At 38.6% G+C, this 21,231-nt stretch overlaps 6 non-coding genes across 6 annotated transcripts; 2 read left to right on the top strand and 4 right to left on the bottom strand.

Moving 5' to 3' along the window:
• The first annotated feature begins 9,971 nt into the window (after positions 1 to 9,971).
• trnap-ugg (transfer RNA proline (anticodon UGG)) lies at positions 9,972 to 10,043 on the top strand. Its single transcript has one exon. It is a non-coding gene; the product is annotated as a tRNA-Pro (tRNA).
• A 3,546-nt stretch (positions 10,044 to 13,589) lies between these two features.
• trnav-aac (transfer RNA valine (anticodon AAC)) lies at positions 13,590 to 13,662 on the bottom strand. The gene has a single exon. It is a non-coding gene; the product is annotated as a tRNA-Val (tRNA).
• A 254-nt stretch (positions 13,663 to 13,916) lies between these two features.
• Positions 13,917 to 13,989, bottom strand: trnav-cac (transfer RNA valine (anticodon CAC)). The gene has a single exon. It is a non-coding gene; the product is annotated as a tRNA-Val (tRNA).
• A 121-nt stretch (positions 13,990 to 14,110) lies between these two features.
• trnag-ucc (transfer RNA glycine (anticodon UCC)) lies at positions 14,111 to 14,182 on the top strand. The gene has a single exon. It is a non-coding gene; the product is annotated as a tRNA-Gly (tRNA).
• A 656-nt stretch (positions 14,183 to 14,838) lies between these two features.
• trnav-aac (transfer RNA valine (anticodon AAC)) lies at positions 14,839 to 14,911 on the bottom strand. Its single transcript has one exon. It is a non-coding gene; the product is annotated as a tRNA-Val (tRNA).
• A 741-nt stretch (positions 14,912 to 15,652) lies between these two features.
• On the bottom strand, positions 15,653 to 15,766 carry trnal-caa (transfer RNA leucine (anticodon CAA)). Its single transcript has 2 exons — positions 15,729 to 15,766; positions 15,653 to 15,698 (listed from the first exon to the last, which is right to left on the bottom strand). It is a non-coding gene; the product is annotated as a tRNA-Leu (tRNA).
• Positions 15,767 to 21,231: the final 5,465 nt, after the last annotated feature.

Below are 21,231 nucleotides of genomic sequence, written 5' to 3'. Positions count from 1 at the left end.
GAACTTCGGTGAAGCAGCTGAGGCTCTGTACAAGAAATGTACATGTTCACTTGCAATGGGATGTTTGTCATGAGATAATATAAATACTACACTCTTTATTTGTACACAGTTTCATGCTTAAATGAAAAATAATGATATAAAAATCCAACAGTACAGATGATATTGATAAAAAATGATAGATTAGAGAAAGAAAAGAGGCTGGTTTGTTCCTCACCACAGTAAAATACTCCTCAACTGTTTGTAATCCTATTTAATAAACAGGTCATTAGGTCTACACACACCTAAATTTCCATTTCCCATCCTGCATTGTACCAGACTCCACTTCCCACAATGCACACTCACTTCCACATTCATTAGTTCATTTATTTTATTGAAGTATTTTTCATGCTATCAGTTTGTGTTTGTTTACCATGTGCTCAGGAAAATTTATCCATGTGGTGCTGAATGTAAAGCCAGAAAGCTTCAGTAAGAATCAGCAATCTGTCAGTAACATTAGTGACACTGTCATGTGATGCTGGGGGGTGGAGCTTCATGAATGTTTATAATGTTAATATATCAGACTGCAGAAATTTTATTTTCATTTATAAGCTCATCCATCATGTTCACTGTTATATTCATGTGTCTGTGGCTTTCACTCGGTGAGTTAACATTGATTTTTGTAGATTCAGAAATTGTTTTTAATTAGATTTAATTAGTCTTATTAGTTATGTAGTATATCTGCGTACTTTAACACTGCAATGTGTGTACTTTCATTCGTTTGTGTTAAAGCTTGACACAGGAAACCTGCTCTCCACATAGCAATATCTCTACAGATGGTATAACCACTACAGAACAATTCTGGGGTTTTTTTAGCAGTGACTATAACTGCCTTATTTATTAGTGCATCATTTGTTTTCTGCTCTTGTGCACAGTATTCACAGTAAAATAAAGTCAATTCAGTTTAAGTTGAACAATGGACACTGCTACAAACAAGGAGACCACTCGCGTGCGGTGCTGCGTGTGCCGCTGTCAAACCTTTATATCCTTTTATTTAGGAATAAATATTTTACAATGATTAAATAGCATGTCTGATGCAATGGTTTGTGAAGTAACAGTGTTTTTGTTCTTTGTTGTACTGGTTACTCAGTTCACTCTCACTGATATTGTTAAGTAATAATCTGTAAAAAGTTATACTACAACTGAAATGAAATGAAATGAAACAGCCTTTATTTGTCACATATACATTACAGCACAGTGAAATTCTTTCTTCGCATATCCCTGCATCACTTCCTGGGTGTGGCCTTCTAGAGACGTGTAAAGTTCAGCACATACAGCACTATTATACAGAATCCTCACAGAGCTGTGTTCAGAAATGGATCAACTATACAACTTACTGTACATAGTGAGATACATACCACTGATTCTCACTCTAGTTACAGGTAATTTTCAATCAGTTATTAATTATTACAATGATATTTAATCAGTTAAATAATTGCATTAATTAATAAGCATGTTTGTATTAATCTAGTAATTTCTTGATTCCTTAAGTCAATATTGGAATTACAAAAAATACTTCACTGACATGTTTCTTCATATTTTTGTCACACCAGGTAGCTTTGCAGATAAAATTCAGCCAACAGATGCAAACATTGTCAGGAAAGAAACAGAGACTGTTACTCTGAAATGTTCATATGAGTCAAGCAGTGAAGACATTTTGCTTTACTGGTACAAACAACATCCTAACAGCGCACCACAGTTTTTACTGTATAAAGGTGCAAGGTCATATGCAGGTGTTGATAGCACTCCTGATGATCGTCGACTAGAGTCGAAAACAAGCAGAGACTCTACTGAACTCACTATCAGAGGTCTAAAGCTCTCAGATTCTGCACTCTATCATTGTGCTCTAAGAGTTGGAACACAGTGATACAGAGTCACTGAAAGGCTTTACAAAAACATCAACATGGTATATTAAGTTTCTAAAACCACAGAAGATGAAAGAGACTCACTTTACCAACTTATCAGTTAACCACAGATACAAACAACATTTGTGAAAACATTTGCAGCTGGAGCTAATAGCCTGAAAAGAAACATGAGGGATTAACACAACTATACTTTAATTCATAAATCTACATCTACATTCATTTATTAAATGTTTATTCTGCATGTTCATTTGAACACATGTGAGTTTGATCATACAGATAAATATAATAATATAAAAAAAATTAGTGACAAGATTTGATTGCACATAAGGGTAATGCCTATAATCTTAAACATAATTATTTGATGGAGGGATGATGACTCTAGCCTTTTGAGCTTGTACTCTGTTTTCTTATTTGTACTGTGATTTAAACGTTCCAACTTAAGGTGGACTGCTGACACTAAATTTCCCCTAAGTCTGAATGAGTGTGTGAATGTGTCTGTGCATTTTGTCCTGCATTAGACTGCTGTATCATCCAGGGTGTATTCCTGCATCATCCCTAGTGTTGCTGGGAGAAGCTCCAGATTCACCTGCCCAGGACAAAGCATGAATGAATGAATGAAGGTGTGTATATATAATGTATATAGACAGTTGTGGAAGTGTGACCAGGATAAAGTAGTTACTAAAAATAAACTCTGATTGAATGACCATTCATTAGGTTGCAGCTGCAGCTTATGGATCTGGGGCTTGGTTTTACTGTAGTTTTAGCATACTAAGATTTGCTAATTGTCTAGTAGATGAGAGAGTTGCTGTGTGAGGTAAAGCAGAGTTGTCATGAATATGAATAAATATGATGTTTATTTCAAAAAATAAACACAAACTAACTAAACACTCAGGATAACAATGTTATTATGCCCACTTGGTTTTCTTCACTATTGCTGATATTGCTAAGTCCTTTAGTTTGCAAGTTACAAACCAAAAGAACAAGTATTTTAAAAAGTTGCTTAATAATAAATTGTTGTCAATAAATTCAAATAAATTGGTGTATTTATATTAAAGGCTGTTGACAACAATTCATCCACCCAGAATACACTGTTTAATGTAATCACAATCATCTTTAAGTAACCAAACATAACTATAAAATAAATACACATCAGTTTCTGATTGCCAGTGAAATGTAGTTAGAGTGAGAATGTTCTTTTAGCTGATTGTTTATAACAGACGTGTTCTTGAACATTAATGAGGAAAGGCTCAGGTGCACAGTTTATTCTCCTCTTGATCAATAGATGAAGAAAATTGTTGGAGGAAAAGTTTCTGTTCCTCTGCAGCTCTTTTTCTCTATAGACAATATTCTGTTTGTGAGACCTGTATGATTGTAATTAACACCAGTGCAATCATAGCTCCAGTTTTGTTCTTTGGTCACTACACTTAATTAACCCTACTGAATAAAATCAGATGGAAAAATATTTGAAGTGAACTGGAACAGCGATTTAGTCCAGGAACTCTATGGAACTCTGTATGGGAAGGCTATACAAAGAAATGCACAAAATACTAAATATATACATTATATAATATTAATTATAGTTCAGAAGTTCATTTATTAATGTCATTAATAAATAAATTACCTTCAATTACCTTAAAAACGAAAAAGAAGAGCAAAAAGATGGTTTAGTGAGTTATCTTATTGTGGGTCAGGTGCTAGGACTCTGCTCACACTTGTAGATGAAGGTGATGATGTTAATCTGATAAAATCGGTCCGTAGGATGAAGATGATAACATTGTCAGTAAGGAAACAGACACTTTCTTATGAGTCAATCAGTCATTGTGTTTGGCTTTAATTGTACAAACAATATCCTAACATTTTATTTCGGGGGCCCCTCTGTGCCACCAATATGACTAATTATAACTAATTATTGTCATTTTGTATAATAACCATTGTCCATTGACAGATATCAAAAAAAAGACGATGTCATTTCATGTACTCTTGGGGGCCCCCTGGTGGCTACGGGGCCCTAAGCAGCCGCTTAGTTCGCTTATGCCTTGGGCATAACCACTTCCTGACTCAGTATCTGACAGTCAATATTACTAATGTAATGTTGTATGATATTTAGGAATGATCATAAAATTATCAAAACTTCCGCGGATTTCTGCAGGACTTGAAGAGCTGGACACTGGGTGAGATCGCCTGTGCTGCGGGTCTGTCAGTGTGTGTGTGTGTGTGTGTGTGTGTGTGTGTGTCTAAATAGTGCCCTTTGCACTTACCCATTTGTTTTGGGTTTTCTGTTTGTTAATGTATTAGTTATCACAGTATGCATTTTGGGCTGCTATTTTATTTTATTTTATTTTTAATGGACGGGTTTTAAGCTGTAGCTTGGCTGGAAATCTTAGGTCCAATCCGGAAATCACTGGTTACTATGGTTACCGCGTCCTGCGGTCTTCACTGGTGTCCTCAACCGTTTAATAGCAAAGTAAAATAGAAATTAGGCTAGAGTATTTCACACCTCACAAGGAATAGTCAATTTTATTACAGTCTGCCTTGAAAATGCATGTGTAAGGATGTCTGCCACCAAATCGATTTCTTCTCCTCTGTCAGTCATTGTGAGTTAAAATAATTTTATTTAGTTTGTGTGGTTCTCTGCCTCTGACTACTCCAGTTGTCCAATCAAAGGACGGGAAATTGCTGACGTAATCGTATGCCTGCTAGATGGCGCCAATGACGCCAACTCGAAATCTGATTGGTTAATGTAACAATTTTAATTGCCACTTATAATAAGCTACGGGCGCCTGCACTATTCATTCTGAAGGCCTTAAGACAGATTTCTTTCACTCTGGCAACACATGATGTCAGCCACTGGCTGAAATATGATTAGATAAATATTCTTATCATTACTGGAAGCAGCGCAACCAAGAGCAAAGCTAGGAAATGTAGAGAATAGACTATTGGGAATAATTTAATACACACGCATGGAAAAATATATTAAAATGCAAATCAGTGATTCAGATCACTGCTGTTTAGGCCAGCAGAGAAGGCCTTGCTGGCACTGATGGCCCACCATTGGTTTAGATACTTTAGAAACTTTTTACAACCGTGTTCAACATCTGTTTCCATATTATTAATTTTTTCTGCTTTGTATTAAGTAATGTAAAGAAAATATAAAAAATGGATGACACCCCAAACTGTAAATACAATTTAAATATAAGGTCTAATAAAAATTAAAAATCCAATATATGTGTGGCTGTATGACCTTTTTGCAGGGCTTTATTTATTAGTGTGTTAAGGTTTTTCTCTTCAGTGAACACTAGATGGCGCAGTCACTTATCTTATTGTGGGTCTAGAACTAGGGCACCACACAACCTGCTCACATTCTCTGAGATGATGGAAGCTACTTTTCACAGTAAAACCTTTGTGACATAGAGTATACTTGTTCTTCTATCATACATACTGCTGATATAATATCCTAACCCCTGCCCTGGTTACTCTTAGTGCCTAAGATAATTTCAGAGATATCATTCTGATTAAACAACACAACTGTCCACTTAACACTAAACTGTCATAAGAATAAATAATCATCTAATGTCATTTCTTTGACAAGCAAAAACACCTTCTGTGTCAGAAACACTGAAAACTGGAAACTTATCTGTAAATCTGCCTTTTCTCTTCTTTCTCTTCTTCTGATGCTGTCATGAGTACAGGAAAGTTTTATTTTTCAGATTTACAACAAAACTTTATTTCCTGCTTTCAGTATGTGTTTACTTAAATGTCCTCTGGACAGGTTTCCCATATGAGGCTGAATGTAAAGCCAGGATGTTTCAGTAAGAATCAACAATCTGACAACAACATTGGTGACACTGTCATGTGATGCTGTGGGGTGGAGCAATTTTGAAGCTTTATGGTGTTAACATATTAGATTACAGAAAGATCTCCACTATTTTCACTGAGCTAAGACCAGTCATCATGTTCACTGTTATATTCATGTATCTGTGGCTTTCACTAGGTGAGTTAACATTGACTTTTTGTTATTGCAGAAATATTAACTATATTATATTAAATATTAGTCTGTGTGGTGATGCAGTGTGAAAATGCAGAGTGTGACTTAAGTATTTCCTGTTCTCTTCTCTATGACAGGTGACTCCATGGCAGATTCAATAAAGCCACTTTTCCCTCATAAACCTGTAGATGAAGGTCATGATGTTACTCTGTCCTGCACATACAAATTCAGTACTGTTACAGGAAACAACCACCTGCAGTGGTACAGGCAATATCCGAAATCTAATCCTGAGTTCCTTCTTTATATTATTCAAAGTGGAACTTATAATTCTGATCCTCCCCCAGGAATGTCTGTTAAAGTTGATGATAAACAAGTGGATCTGATCATCTCCTCTGCTGCTGTATCAGACTCTGCTCTATACTACTGTGCTCTGAGGCCCACAGTGACAGGAAATCCAGCTGCACTGTACAAAAACCTTCACACAGTTTTATTATACTGAAAGTAGTTCTGCTGATGATTTTGAGTAATTTACCTGCTATTTCTGAGGAATTCTGTTTCTCTTGCAATTTATACAAAATACATAAATATATCGTAGTTTGACAAATGTTGGATTATTAGAAAACAGCTAATTGTTTTTTTTTTTTAGCTTCATTAACCTCTATATGCTAATCCGTGATCTATAGCCTTTCTTGGGAAAACTGGGAATGAGGGAGGTATGTGAGAAAATCAGAAAAGACAGAGGAAGCCCATGGGGATACAGTCAGCCATTGTACAGACAGTAACCTGAGCTCAATCTCGAACTGGGGACCATGGAACTGTGAGGCAGCAATACTACCTGATGTCTTGTTCTGACAGCTCAACAGTCCCTGAAAAGTAGAAATTAGGTGAATATCTGTCATTCATTAATGGCATGATATATTTACTACACATGTTTTACAATATAAACTTTAAGAGAGGTTTTATCTTGTTTTGGTATTCAGTGATCTTAGGCATTTCTTTAGATACAGAGACTATGATCACTGCTGACTCACAACACAAAATACAACTTGAATAACATCTTGTTGATTTCAGAAAGACCCACAGTGATGACAGTTCTGTTTTGCATCACATAGGATCTCATCTGGGCCAGAAAATCCCAGAAGTGTCTCGATTTCCTGTAAATACAGGGAAATATTGAGAGCATCTTGTGCATTTATACCGCTGTTTAATATGAAAAGTGCATGCTGTCTCAGAGTACAAAACACTACAGCAGATAGTGAAAACCACTGAAAACATCATCAGGGTTTCTCTTACTTCAATCAAGGATCCTTACCAGAAAGTGTACATTTATAAAGCCACCAGTTTTGAGAACATCACCTCCACTCTTCTACCAGACTCTCCTCCCCTGCCATAAGAACATCTAGACAGAACATCTGGAAAACTCTGTAACAGCTTCTTTCTCACGACAGAACTAATATAAATATATCTAATGAGCTTGATACATCCTCTGTGTGTATAGTATATACACTGTTACTCTGAAATGTTCATATAAGTGAAGCAGAGATAACATTCTGCTTTACTGGTACAAACAATATCCCATAATTATATATCCTGTAATTTTTTTTCCATTCATACATTTATTTATTCTTCCATGTGTTTATTATACCTGTGTGTATAAATGTATGTTACTTTACCAAATGTGAACTAAGATCCAGAACAAAATGTGAGCACTCCAGACCATAATTCCATTGTATAGTTACAAGTTAAAATGGATGAATAAGGAAAGTGTTAGTCAAATTTGCTTTCCTTTTATTGATCATAATGAAATTCATCAAGATTGAGTGAAAATGAAATGAAAATGGAAATTGTGTATTAACATTTGTATTTTCAGTTAAATGGATGTACAATGTCTGCCAAATTTTAAATGGATCAGCAAAAATCCATTCACAGTTGGTTAATTAAAGTTAATTGCAACAATATATTTTGTAGATTAGAAAAGGTTTAAGTTCATAGAAATAGGAAATACAGGAACTAAATATATGAATCTTTTACTCATTATATTCTTTTAGAACATGTGTGTGTATTTTACATAATGTGGCAAATCCTGCACTCTGATTGGTTAAAACAGAGGGAAGCTACAGTTGAGGCTTTGTACACAAGAAATGCTTAGATGCTTCACTGAAGACAGAGTAGAAGGAAACTTGACATTTACAATAACATAAAAAGGAAACTTTCAGAAGAACAGAGGAAATTAAAACATGATGGTTTTCTGTGTTTCTGTTTTTTACCATGTTCATAGGTAAGCTTATATTTTATTTATCCCCATATATCATGTTTAAATGTTTTATAACTAATAAAGAAATGTTTCCATGTGTGAGTGTTTTAGATTGTAAGCATGTACTGTATGTATACTGTATAATATAAAATGATAATATTCTGAAATAAATGTCCTCTTCAGGTGAGAGCACACAGGACAGCATTACTCCAACATCTTCTGCTGTCTATGGTAAAGAGGAGCAAGCAGTTACACTCTCCTGTGATTATAAATACACTGTTTCTATGAACAATCTACAGTGGTATGGACAATATTCCAATGCAGCACCAGAATTCCTCGTTCTGTTGACGGAATCGGGAGGGAATCAGACAGGTGATACTCCTCATCCTCATTTGTCTGCTAAAGTTCATAAGAGTCTGAAGCGTGTGGATTTGGAGATCTCGCCTGCTTCAGTATCAGACTCTGCACTGTACTACTGCGCCTTGCAGCCCACAGTGACAGGAAAGTCAACTTCACTGTCCAAAAATCTACAGAGACCTCAAACATGAAAGTGTTAAAGAATCACAATAAGAAGAAAAGACTGGAAGCTATGCATAACATCAGCATTCTGATTATTGATCCAATAGAAATGTATGTATATAACCATATATGAATACTTTATTTGAAGTGAATAGACAAAACATTCTAAGTGAATCCAAATACAGATAGAAAAGTTAGGTGTGTGTTTGAAGAAGCCACATGTTCACTCCCTCTGCAGTATTAAGTGCAGTTCTCATAAACAATAGTGGCAGGTGTGATGGTTTATTTACTTAATGACAGTGTAAAGATCACATGCTGGAAAATTTAGATATTGTAAACTTTTTTGACAAGCAGCTGATTTGACTTTTTTTTTTTTTAATTTATTTGTTTGTTTGTTTGCTTGTTTGTTTGTTTGTTTTACTGAGCATGAGATTTAATGTGTTCATCATGTGTGTCTTTGCAGGGTCTTTAATATATTTTTGAGAATTACAGGATACCTGAAAGTATGTATAACTAAGAATAAGAATTGTGGAAAATAAAAACACAGTTTCCATCACACAATCAGGAAATAAATAAGCTCTACTGAAATAGTGCTCCATAATCCATTCTTGAGGTAGATGAGCTACAACAGCTAAAGACCACATCGGGTTTCATTCCTGTTCACCAAGAACAGAAATCTAAGACTACAGTAACAACCCTGTAAATGACATAAATCATACTAAAATATTTTTTAAAATCCATAGCAACCACATGGGACTCCATTACAGCTTCCTAGTGTCACCCTATCGAACAGATGAGACCTTGTAACAGTTACCAAACCATACCCCACCAGCCACCTGAGTTTCATTAGCAACCAGCTAATTCAATTTTATTACCAACTGGAATCATTTTTAAACTTACTGCAAATGTCACAGAAACTACTTGAAGCCTCATAATATTCACCAAGCTATACTGGAGCAACAGTACAGTTTCCAGCAAAGAAGCTACAATCCTGTAAACTTGACCTATACTGAAACCTCCACCTGACACTAAAGTAAGCTTGTTCTACAAGAATTGATTTTGATCTTCATGTCCACCGAGATTAATGATATATTTGGCCCAATGGCAAGAGCTCCTTGCTTGGTTCACACTTAGCGTCTGCATTCCAAAAAGGTTCGAATCCCACAGGAGCCCTCGCTTTATTGTTAACTTGACTTTGTGTAACCGAGTTCCTTTTACTCGGACCCCAGTCCATATGAACTGGAAGGTCACAGAGAGTTACAGAGTACAGTGAACCTCCATTGGCACACAGCAAGCTGAACAGGGACGACCTGGCTCGTTGGTCTAGGGGTATGATTCTCGCTTTGGGTGCGAGAGGTCCCGGGTTCAAATCCCGGACGAGCCCCGGTTTTACATGGAAGAGAGTGGGTGGGATAAAACTAATGGAAACTTGCACTGCCGGCTTGGTTCTCGCTTGGAAGCTTGTTTCTCCAGAGGTCCAAGGAGGTTCAAATCCCACTGTAATTACCTCTGAAAATTAAAGCTCCAACCTGGAGCCTATCTCTGGAATACAGGGAGCGGGATGGAGAATGTCACACTTTGTGGAGACATGAACCTCTGAAATATTAATATAATAGAGTACAGAAAGACCTCAGAATATTGTCATTGTACTAACACCATTCATCATGTTCACTGTTATATTCATGTGTCTGTGGCTTTCATTAGGTAAGTTAACATTGATCTTTTCAGAAAGGAGATAATAAATTAATGATTAATTAGCCTGTGTGATGTTAAGAAAAAATAGAATATGAGTTATATAGCTCAAAACTAAAAAATTATTATGTTCTCTTCTCTATAACAGGTGACTCCATGGCAGATTTATTAGAACCACTTTTCACTCATAAAGTTGTAGATGAAGGTGATGATGTTACTCTGTCCTGCAGCAACAAAGACAGTGGTTCAGTAAACAGCCTACAATGGTACAAACAACATCCAAAATCTAAACCTGAGTTCCTTTTTTTCATCACTCCATGTGGAGGTAAATCCCTATGCCACCACGTCTGTCTGCTAAAGTTGATGATAAAACTAAACAAGTGGATCTGATCATCTCCTCTGCTGCTTTTAATGTTTGATAATATACAATTAGAAGGTAATTTATTCATAATCACACTCTCTGGTATCACCCAGATGAGGATGGGTTCACATTTGAGTCTTCCTCATATCGTCTCACAGAGTTTTTTCTTGCCGCTGTTGCCTCAGAGTTGCTCATTAGGGGTAAAGTTAATTTTCAACTTTGTAATTTCTATTCTGAATTTCTGTATTTCTGTAAAGCTGCTTTGAGACAATGTCCATTGTTAAAAGTGCTGTACAAATAAAAATGAAGTGAACTGAATTGAATTGAACTGAATTTAATTACCTTTTGGTTATAGACACAGCAAATTTACTTATGAGAGATTTTGTTTAAATCTGGATCCAGTTTCCTATGATTTTCCACAGCAAATTATCATAATTATTTATAAATGTACAAATAATTTAAAAACCACACAAACAGATAAAGGCTTATAGTATTGTATAGATGATGAATCTTGAAATACAACACCAGCCATAATGACTCTAGATTTCTGTCACTGACACTGTGAAGTGATCTGTACAAAATAACACTAAAACTGCATCACTTCCTGGGTGTGGCCTTCTAGAGACGTGTAAAGTTCAGCACATACAGCACTATTATACAGAATCCTCACAGAGCTGTGTTCAGAAATGGATCAACTATACAACTTACTGTACATAGTGAGATACATACCACTGATTCTCACTCTAGTTACAGGTAATTCATTTTCATCAGTTTATCAATAGTTTTAACTATCACAATCATATTTAATCAGTTAATTAATTACATTAATTAATAACCATGTTTTTTTTGGCGATGCTACCCATGCACTTGGAGGGTTGTGGGGCTGTGGTCAAGGGAGGCCTGCCAGGTCGGGAAAGAGAGGCACTCTGGCAGGCGGTCGCAATGGTTGTATCACGCATGCTTCCATTACCAGACGTGATTCAAGATCCAAACCCAGGAAAGGTTTGAAAGGCTTAGGCTCTTGTTGACAAGGTTTGCTGATATGAACTTGCATCCCAGTCTGTTGCAATCAATTCAATTCAATTCAATTTTATTTGTATAGCGCTTTTAACAAAGAGCATTGTCTCAAAGCAGCTTTACATGAGAAACCACATAAGAAAACAACAAACATATGAACAGACAAACAGACAAACAGTCCTAGATGTTATCCCAAGTGAGCAAGCCTGAGGTGACTGAGGTGACTGTGGCAAGGAAAAACTCCCTTAGATGGTATGAGGAAGAAACCTTGAGAGGAACCAGACTCAAAAGGGAACCCATCCTCATTTGGGTGACAATTGTGTGATGTAGATACAGCATGTGTATAGTGTTATGTGAATCAATAAGGAGGTTGTTGTCCATGGCGCTGCTTGAATATCCCAATCCTCACAAGCAGAACCCGGCTGGAGCTGGTCCATCTCCGGATGCCACTGGAGCCGGCACAGTCTCTGTATGCCTCGGGATGGGTAGAAGAAAGGAAACAATGGACCAGCATTAGCGTAGCTGCTGTTCATAATATTAGCAGTACTAGCTGAATGTGCATTTAATCAGATGTACTGGAGTGCAAGGTTATGGGAAGTGTTAGATGTATGCCTGGCTAAAGAGATAAGTCTTTAGTCTACATTTAAACTGGAAGACTGTGTCTGAGCCCCGAACACAGTCCGGAAGACTATTCCAGAGTTTTGGAGCTAAATACGAAAACGCTCTACCCCCTTTTGTGGACTTTGATATTCTGGGAACTACTAGAAGTCCAGAATTTTGTGATCTTAAAGAGCGTGGTGGATTGTAATGTGTTAGAAGACTGGATAGATAGGTGGGAGCTAAACCATTTAGAGCCTTGTATGTGAGTAGAGCTAGTTTATAGTCAATTCTAAACTTAACAGGTAGCCAGTGCACGGATGATAATATTGGGGTTATATGATCATATTTTCTTGATCTGGTAAGAACTCTGGCGGCTGCATTCTGGACTAACTGTAGCTTGTTTATTGAAGATGCAGGACAACAAACAGGCTTCAAAATAAACAAAAAAAACCCTAAATGTCCCAAAGTAGATGCACTATTTATAATCCACACAACAAAGTATTTTCTAATTCAATTATTGATTAATGTTATGAAATGGAATAAATATTTCTCCTTATTAAAAATCTTTCATTCTGTTATTGTTTGTTTACTGCATGTTCAGGACAGGTTCCAAATGAATGTAAAGCCAGGATGTTTCAATAAGAATCAACACTAACATCACTGACACTGTCATGTGATGCTTTGGGGTGGAGCTTCATGAACCTTTATGATGTTAACATATCAGAGTAAAGAAAGAATATTTTCAATCAGCTGAGACCAGTCATCATGTTCACTGTTATATTCATGTATCTGTGGCTTTCACTGGGTGAGTAAACATTTTTATTATTGCAAAATACAATATTCTTAGATATGAATGAACACATGTTTTTTAAAAAGTAGCAAATTGTGAGTATGTCACCTTCAGGGTCCTGATTAGGACAAGTGGGCTCTTACTGGAGCAAAGCTCAAGGCTTGTTTCTGCCCGGTCTCGAAAGTCTAAACGGAACAGCAATGTCCACCAGTTGCATTTGACAGGCTTTGGCCAGAGTTCTTTGGTGAGAGCTCTTTCCGATTTCCAATTGCGGTGTAAGTGATGGCTTGCGGCCTGCAGCAAAAGCCCCTAAGCCCTGCTTGATTTGAAGTATACACTTGTTCATTTTCTATGCACTAAAGCACATTTCAAACTAGGCATCACATTGTGGAGAAACTGCTCCAGTCGCCTTCAGGGTGCCGATTAGGACGAGTGGACGCATACTAAAGCAAAGCTCAAAAGCCTTGGGTTGTTTCTGCCCGGTTTCGAACCGGGGGCCTTTCGCGTGTTAGGCGAACGTGATAACCACTACACTACAGAAACTACAAAGAAACTGTTCGGGCTCTCATCTTCAAAATAAATCAATTAAACCAAAATAGAAAACAAAAAAAAGACAATATCAAGACTTTTGTTCGCCAGCGCAAATGAGCAGAAAACGTGAAAACAGTCACGCTACAGAAACTATGTGGGAGTGGGGCCGGATCTCAGTTTCTGCTTGTTCCCAAGGCACGGGTGCTACAGAGCGCAATACTCGAGTCTTATTCGACGCAAAGCACAAGCCCCTGACCACCAAAAGATGTTTCTGCCCAGTTTCGAACCGGGGACCTTTCGCGTGTGAGGCGAACGTGATAACCACTACACTACAGAAACAGAAGCGAAGGAACGCGTTTCCTTTCGGCGGGGGAACCGCAAAGTAAGTAAATAAATAAATAATCGATCAACGCAAAGGCGTAAGCGTTCCTTCAACCGAGTAATGAGTACGCAACCACAGGCGTTGGTGGTATAGTGGCGAGCATAGCTGCCTTCCAAGCAGTTGACCCGGGTTCGATTCCCGGCCAACGCACGACCTTTAAACCGCATGTTGGAGCGTGGCAAATGTACGAGGGCCGCCCTTAAAAAGGCGAACAGGACAGTCCTCCAGCTGAATTTAGCAGGCTTTGGCAAGAGTGTGACGAAGGCTTCTCTGCTTGTGAGAGGTCTTTCCACAAGTGATTTCCACTTTTGTTCTAAGTGGTTGCTTGCTGCCTGAGGCCAAAAAAAAAACAGCCCTACTTGTTGCTCGACTCGAACAAGCAAACACTTGTTCATGCACTAAAGCCCATTTGAAGCTAGGCACCACATAGTGGAGAAACTGCTCTAGTCTTGTCCTGATTAGGACAAGTGGGCTCTTACTGGAGCAAAGCTCAAGGCTTGTTTCTGCCTGGTCTCGAAAGTCAAAACGGAACGGCAAAGTCCACCAGTTGCATTTGACAGGCTTTGGCCAGAGTTCTTTGGTGAGAGCTCTTTCCGATTTCCAATTGCGGTGTAAGTGATGGCTTGCGGCCTGCAGCAAAAGCCCCTAAGCGCTGCTTGATTTGAAGTAGACACTTGTTCATTTTCTAAGCACTAAAGCGCATTTCAAACTAGGCATCACATTGTGGAGAAACTGCTCCAGTCACCTTCAGGGTGCCGATTAGGACGAGTGGACGCATACTGAAGCAAAGCTCAAAAGCCTTGGGTTGTTTCTGCCCGGTTTTGAACCGGGGGCCTTTCGCGTGTTAGGCAAACGTGATAACCACTACACTACAGAAAATATAAAGAAGCAGCTCGGGCTCTCATCTTCAAAATAAATCAATTATTACAGCTGGCATTATTGATATTAGAGAAATACGCTGACCAGCTGCTGTTCAGAGCAGTTCTGTATCTAAGCAGGTGTTCAGTGTAATCTATAGAGTGTACAGATTTGCTGGGTTTCCTTTATAATTGCTAAAATGGTCACTCTGACATCTCTTGGTGGGGACATGTTTTTTAAAATGGCAAGGTTATAGCTAGGTAGAACCTAGGGAAAGTTTAGTAGACTCAAGAATATAAAAAGCATAAATCCAGCTGCACTGTACAAAAATTTTGACAGTTCTGTTATATTGAAAGTTTTACTGAATTGAAGATACATGTTTTAAGGTTTTTCTTCTTGATAAAAAAACCTGAACAGACTGTGCTGGTTCAGCACCATCAATGTTTTGGATAGCAGAGGAGCACATGGCTGCCGTGTGGAGCAGCCATGTGAAGGAGTGAAGCGGTGTGAAGGAGTGAAGCATGGCAAAGCTGTTGGAGACCGAAGAAATGAAATGAAAATGCCTTTATTTGTCACATATACATTACAGCACAGTGAAATTCTTTCTTCGCATTTCCCATCCTTGGAGGCTGGGGTCAGAGCACAGGGCACCCCTGGAGCAGAGAGGGCCTTGCTCAAGGGCCCAACAGTGGCAACTTGGCAGTGCTGGTGCTTGAACCCCTGATCTTAACCACCTGAGCCACCACTGCCCCTAAAGGATCATGTCAGAAGTGGGATTCGAACCCACGCCTCCATTCGGAGACCAGAAGCCTCCTTACATCAGGGGGAAGGTTTGAACCTTGAGTCTGGCGCCTTAGACCGCTCGGCCATCCTGACACTTAGGCAAGACATCCCTAAGCCATTGCACTCGTCACTGCTCCACCGTACCTGGACCCCTTTCAGCCCCTTTCAGCCATCAACCATGGCTGTGTAACCATGTTTTCCCTATTTTGCTCCTTTTTCTATTTTCACTGAATTTTGTACTCAAAGATTCTTTTTTTCCCTATGTGCACCAAATAAATACACTGTGAATTTTAACCTTCGCTGTCTCATGTATGTCTGTTAAGCCCTCACTGCCTGAGTAGCTACAACCTGTATTCTCTAATGAGTTAAAGTCATAAAGTTTCTTCCTCATGTCATCTCAAAGGTTTCCTCCATGTAACTGTTTCCTTTCGGTTACTCATGATTGATTTAAATCTACAATTGCAAAGTATTTCATTAAATTAAAGTTTCTGACTCTGTTCACGTTCATTACATTAAAGTATCTATAATTATTTAATGAACCTGTTTACCCAAATAAGTAGCTAAAAAAATTTAACAACCATGAAACCAGGACAACAGAGAAACTAGTTTCACCAAGAAAAGATAACATGGGACATGCCAAAGAAATGAACAAGTGGGCCAGAAATAAAACCAGATTAGTGACCAAAAAACACATTTCCTCTTGAATCCGTTCATTTATCAGCATCTACATACTATATTCTGATTGTACACATGGATATATCGCCAACATACTGCATAATCTATTGAAAGACATACTGCAAAGAAATATACATTTTTAAGTGCTTATATATTTTTTTCACATTTTGTACTGTTACAACCTGGACCTGAAATGAACTTAACTGGGATTACACAGTATATCATGATTATATATATAATACTGTATATAAAAAAATGTTTGTTGACTTATTTTGCCACCTATTGGGATAATAGAGATAAGATAGTGTTTTTCCCCCTGAATGTTTTCATTCAATTACTTTCAGAAATGATCATGATTTATAACAAAATTAATTTTTGTGGGCCATATTAGCTAATATCAAGCTATGAACATGGACTTCGAGCAGTGACAGACTGTAAAATTAAATTCTAACAGCAACATACTGTTTTTCCAAACAGTACGATACAGTAACATACTTGTAAAATCTTAAGCAGGTTACCATAGAATTTAACAGTAATATACAGTATTTTCTTTTTGTGGTATAGACCAGTCAAACACATGCACTGTAAAAAGTAATTGTTGAATCTACTCAAGAAAAACTTGTAAATTTAACTGACTTTAGAAAATTTGTTGATTTAAATTGATTAGACTGTGTAGTGTGAACTAAACTTAAGAGTACTTAAGAGTATTTATTTATTTATTTATAGGTTCTGGGTCTTTTTCCCCTTTGCGCTATAAAATAACCTGGAAACCAGTAAGATTTAAGCTTATTGCCAATCAGCTGCTGCTACATCACAATCCACCATATTTGTATGAACAGAGCTTGATATATTTACTGGCCTTTGGTTAAGTTTCAGCATAGGACGAAACAATTACTATTACAATTATTATTACTATCACAATTAGAATTACTCTTCTAATTTCTTAAACACGCTTTTGTCTCATGCATGCGCAATGTGACAGAACACAGGTGTTTGGAGAAGACATTGACGAAGAAGAACTCAAAGAACAGCACGTTTTAGGGATGTAGTAGAATGACTAGGTATGCTCACAATGATCTGTTTATAAACATCAGTGTCTCTTACAACTTAAATACAATTTTATTTGCTAGTTGTGTGGAAAGAGGAAAAGACATAAAAAGGCACACTGAAGTAGTTTTATGTCAAATGCGACCAGTGCTACGTTGCAAAAATCGACTTTTACTGAACACTTGTTTTATTACATTTCTAAGCTATTTTAATCGGTTGTAAGTTCATGGTTTATCATTAATGATATGTAAAAACCTGTGCGGCCTTTATGAACATTCTTTCTAGAACGTTTGATCCGCACGTGTGGTTCACATGGAAATGAACAACATGATGCCTGAATTAAGATAGCTTAATTAACAAGCATGTACCATATTTTGTGTTTTTTATTTAGTGTGTGCTTATTTTGGGGACTTAAATTCATGCAGTGGAAGTGTAGGTTTTGCTTGTTTTCGTGTGAAAAGTGGGCTCAGCTGTTGAAACACTACAGAATAAAACATGGAAGCTACACTAGAAGTACTCCAATTCCATGTCTCTACACAGATTGTCTGTGCTCATTCAAATCATTTAATGCAATAAGTGTACACTTAACAAAACATCATTCACATCAGGCACATGGTAGCCTATCCAGTCCATGTGATAACATCCCTTTGATATTTCACTGCCCACTTTGCAGTTTTGAGGAGCCCTGCACAGAGTCTATTTTTTTTCTCATTTGCGGCAGCATCTCAAAAATCATAGAACTGTGCAGTTTCCCTACAACAATTGCAATTTTGAGAGCAATATCTACTCTACATTTAATTCCCATAAATGTAGAGAGCATGGAGCATTTGATCAGAGGCAGTTAAAATACGTTCTCTTGTATGTTGCTACACACAGTGTAGATAATGTGCAACAAGAATAGCCCTTGAGCGCTGATCCTGTAGATGAACTTTTGGAGATAAATGATATAGAGATTGAAAACTTTGATGAATTGCGTCCTCAGTTGGAGCCTCACTCTTTCTCAAATTATAGCCTCACTCTCTCAAAATGCAGGTGATTTTGCATGTTTCTGATTTGGCTGCACAGGAAATAATTCAACATATAAATCAAATTTTACTTCTTTCATCTTGACAATGAAAGATGGTGAGCCTCTTTCCACAATAAGCAGAGGAGCATCATATTTTCAGAGTGAATTTCTGATTGCCATGCCAGTTGAATACAAGCTTGATTCAGAGTCAGTCTCTTATGTGCCAGTTCTGCAAATGTTGCAGAAAATGCTAAACTGGGCTGACATTCTATATAGGGTTCTTTGCAATGATCGATTAGTTAATGAATTTAAGACTTACAGAGATGGCACTCAAGATTCAAGATTCAAGAAGCTTTATTGTCATTTCAACCACATATAGCTGACGCAGTACATAGTGAAATGAAATAACGTTTCACCAGGACCTGGTGCTACAGAAACATACAACATAAAGATCAAACACAAAAAAAACACAGAGCTAGGACAGAAGTTTGTCTTAGCCACATAAAGTGCACAGTGTGCAGCTAGGTGCAAACAGATCGAAGACAAGACAGTGCAAAAATAATAAATACAAACAAAAGGCAACACAAAAACACAGGACACTTAGTGCCGAAAAGAAAGAAAAGAACATGTGTAATGGAATATAAGTGAAATAAAATAAGATAAAAAGAAATGATGTAAAAAATATTGTGCAAAATAAATTCAACAGCAGCAGTTGAGGTAGTGCAAATAAACATAAGTATAACTATAGCAGCGTATGACAGGTAGTGGTAGTGCCACAAGTAATGAACAATTTAAATTATGTGTGTGTGTGTGTGTGTGTGTGAGTGTATCCATCCAGGTGAGAGAGAGAGAGAGAGAGAGAGAGAGAGAGAGAGAGTGTGTGTGTGTGTGTATGTGTGTGAGACAGACAGAGAGTTTTGTACAGTTCAGTCTTGAGTGTGTGTGTGTGTTTATGTGTGTGTGAGAGAGAGTTGTTCTACAGTTCAGTCCTGGGTGTTGAGGAGGCTGATGGCTTGAGGAAAGAAACTGTTCAACAGTCTGGTTGTGAGGGCCCGAATGCTCCGGTACCTCTTTCCAGATGGCAGGAGGGTGAAGAGTGTGTGTGAGGGGTGTGTGGGGTCATCCACAATGCAGTTAGCTTTGCAGATGCAGCGTGTGGTGTAAATGTCCGTGATAGAGGGGAGAGAGATTCCGATGATCTTCTCAGCTGTCCTTACTATCCGCTGAAGGGTCTTGTGATCCGAGACGGTGCAGTTCCCAAACCAGGCAGTGATGCAGCTGCTCAGGATGCTCTCGATGGTCCCTCTGTAGAACACAGTCAGGATGAGGGGAGGGAGATGGGCTTTCCTCAGCCTCCTCAGGAAGTAGAGGCGCTGCTGGGCTTTCTTGGTGATGGAGCTGGTGTTGAGTGACCAGGTGAAGTTCTCTGCCAGATGAACACCAAGGAATTTGGTGCTCTTGACGATCTCCACCGAGGATCCATCGATGAACAGCGAAGAATGGTCACTCTGTGCTCTCCTGAAGTCAACCACCATCTCTTTAGTCTTGTCAACGTTCAGGGAGAGGTTATTGGCTCTGCACCAGGCTGTTAGATGTTGCACCTCCTCTCTGTAAGCTGACTCATTGCTCTTACTGATGAGACCCACCACAGTTGTGTCATCGGCGAACTTGACAGTGTGGTTGGATCTGTGCATTGCTGCACAGTCGTGAGTCAGCAGAGTGAACAGCAGTGGACTGAGCACACAGCCCTGAGGAGCTCCAGTGCTCAGTGTGGTGGTGCTGGAGATGCTGTTCCTGATCCGGACAGACTGAGGTCTCCCAGTCAGGAAATCCAGGATCCAGTTGCAGAGAGAGGTGTTCAGGCCCAGCAGGCTCAGCTTCTCAATCAGCCACTGAGGGATGATTGTGTTGAATGCTGAACTGAAATCTATGAACAGCATTCGAACGTAGGAGTCTTTACAGTCCAGGTGTGTGAGGGCAAGATGGAGGGTTGTGGTGATGGTGTCATCCGTGGAGCGGTTAGGACGATACGCAAACTGCAAGGGGTCCAGTGAGGGTGGTAGCTGTGACTTGATGTGCCTCAGGACGAACCTCTCGAAGCATTTCATCACAATTGGTGTGAGTGCAACGGGATGATAGTCATTGAGGCAGGAAACCGTAGACTTCTTAGGCACAGGGACGATGGTCGTTGTCTTGAGGCACATTGGGATGATGGAGCTGCTCAGCAGGATGTTGAATATGTCAGTGAAGACATATGCCAGCTGCTCCTCACACTCCCTCAGCACTCTGCCAGGAATGTTGTCTGGTCCAGCAGACTTCCGTGGGTTAACTCTGCATAGAGTTCTCTTCACATCAGCTGTGGTGAGACAGAGCACCTGGTCGTTTGGAGAAGGGATGGTCTTCCTCGCTGTTGTGTTGTTCTGTGCCTCAAACCGTGCGTAGAAGTCGTTCAGCGCATCTGGAAGGGAGTCGTCACTGTCACAGGCAGGTGGTGATGTTCTGTAGTTGGTGATCGCCTGGATGCCCTGCCACATGTGCCGGGAGTCTCCGCTGTTCTGGAAGTGGCCATGGATTCTCTCAGTATCAAGAAAATGACTTTTTCAACACTGAGACCTTCAGGATTGTCCTAGGTCTTTATTTTGATGAATTTGAGCTTGCCAATCCCCTTGGCACTTCTCAAAAGAAACATAAAATATTTGCTCTCTATTGGGTTCTAGCCAACCTTTCCTCAAAAGATCTTTCATCACTTCAGTCAATTCAGCTAGCATTTTTATGCAGAGCTAGTGCAATTTAACATCATGGTTACAAAGACATCTTGCACCCACTTGTT

This window comes from Hemibagrus wyckioides, unplaced genomic scaffold, assembly GCF_019097595.1.
Source record: "Hemibagrus wyckioides isolate EC202008001 unplaced genomic scaffold, SWU_Hwy_1.0 Contig24, whole genome shotgun sequence".
Lineage (NCBI taxonomy): Eukaryota > Metazoa > Chordata > Actinopteri > Siluriformes > Bagridae > Hemibagrus > Hemibagrus wyckioides.
Note: the sequence above shows the minus strand (reverse complement) of the source record. Positions and strands in the feature narration are given on the sequence as shown.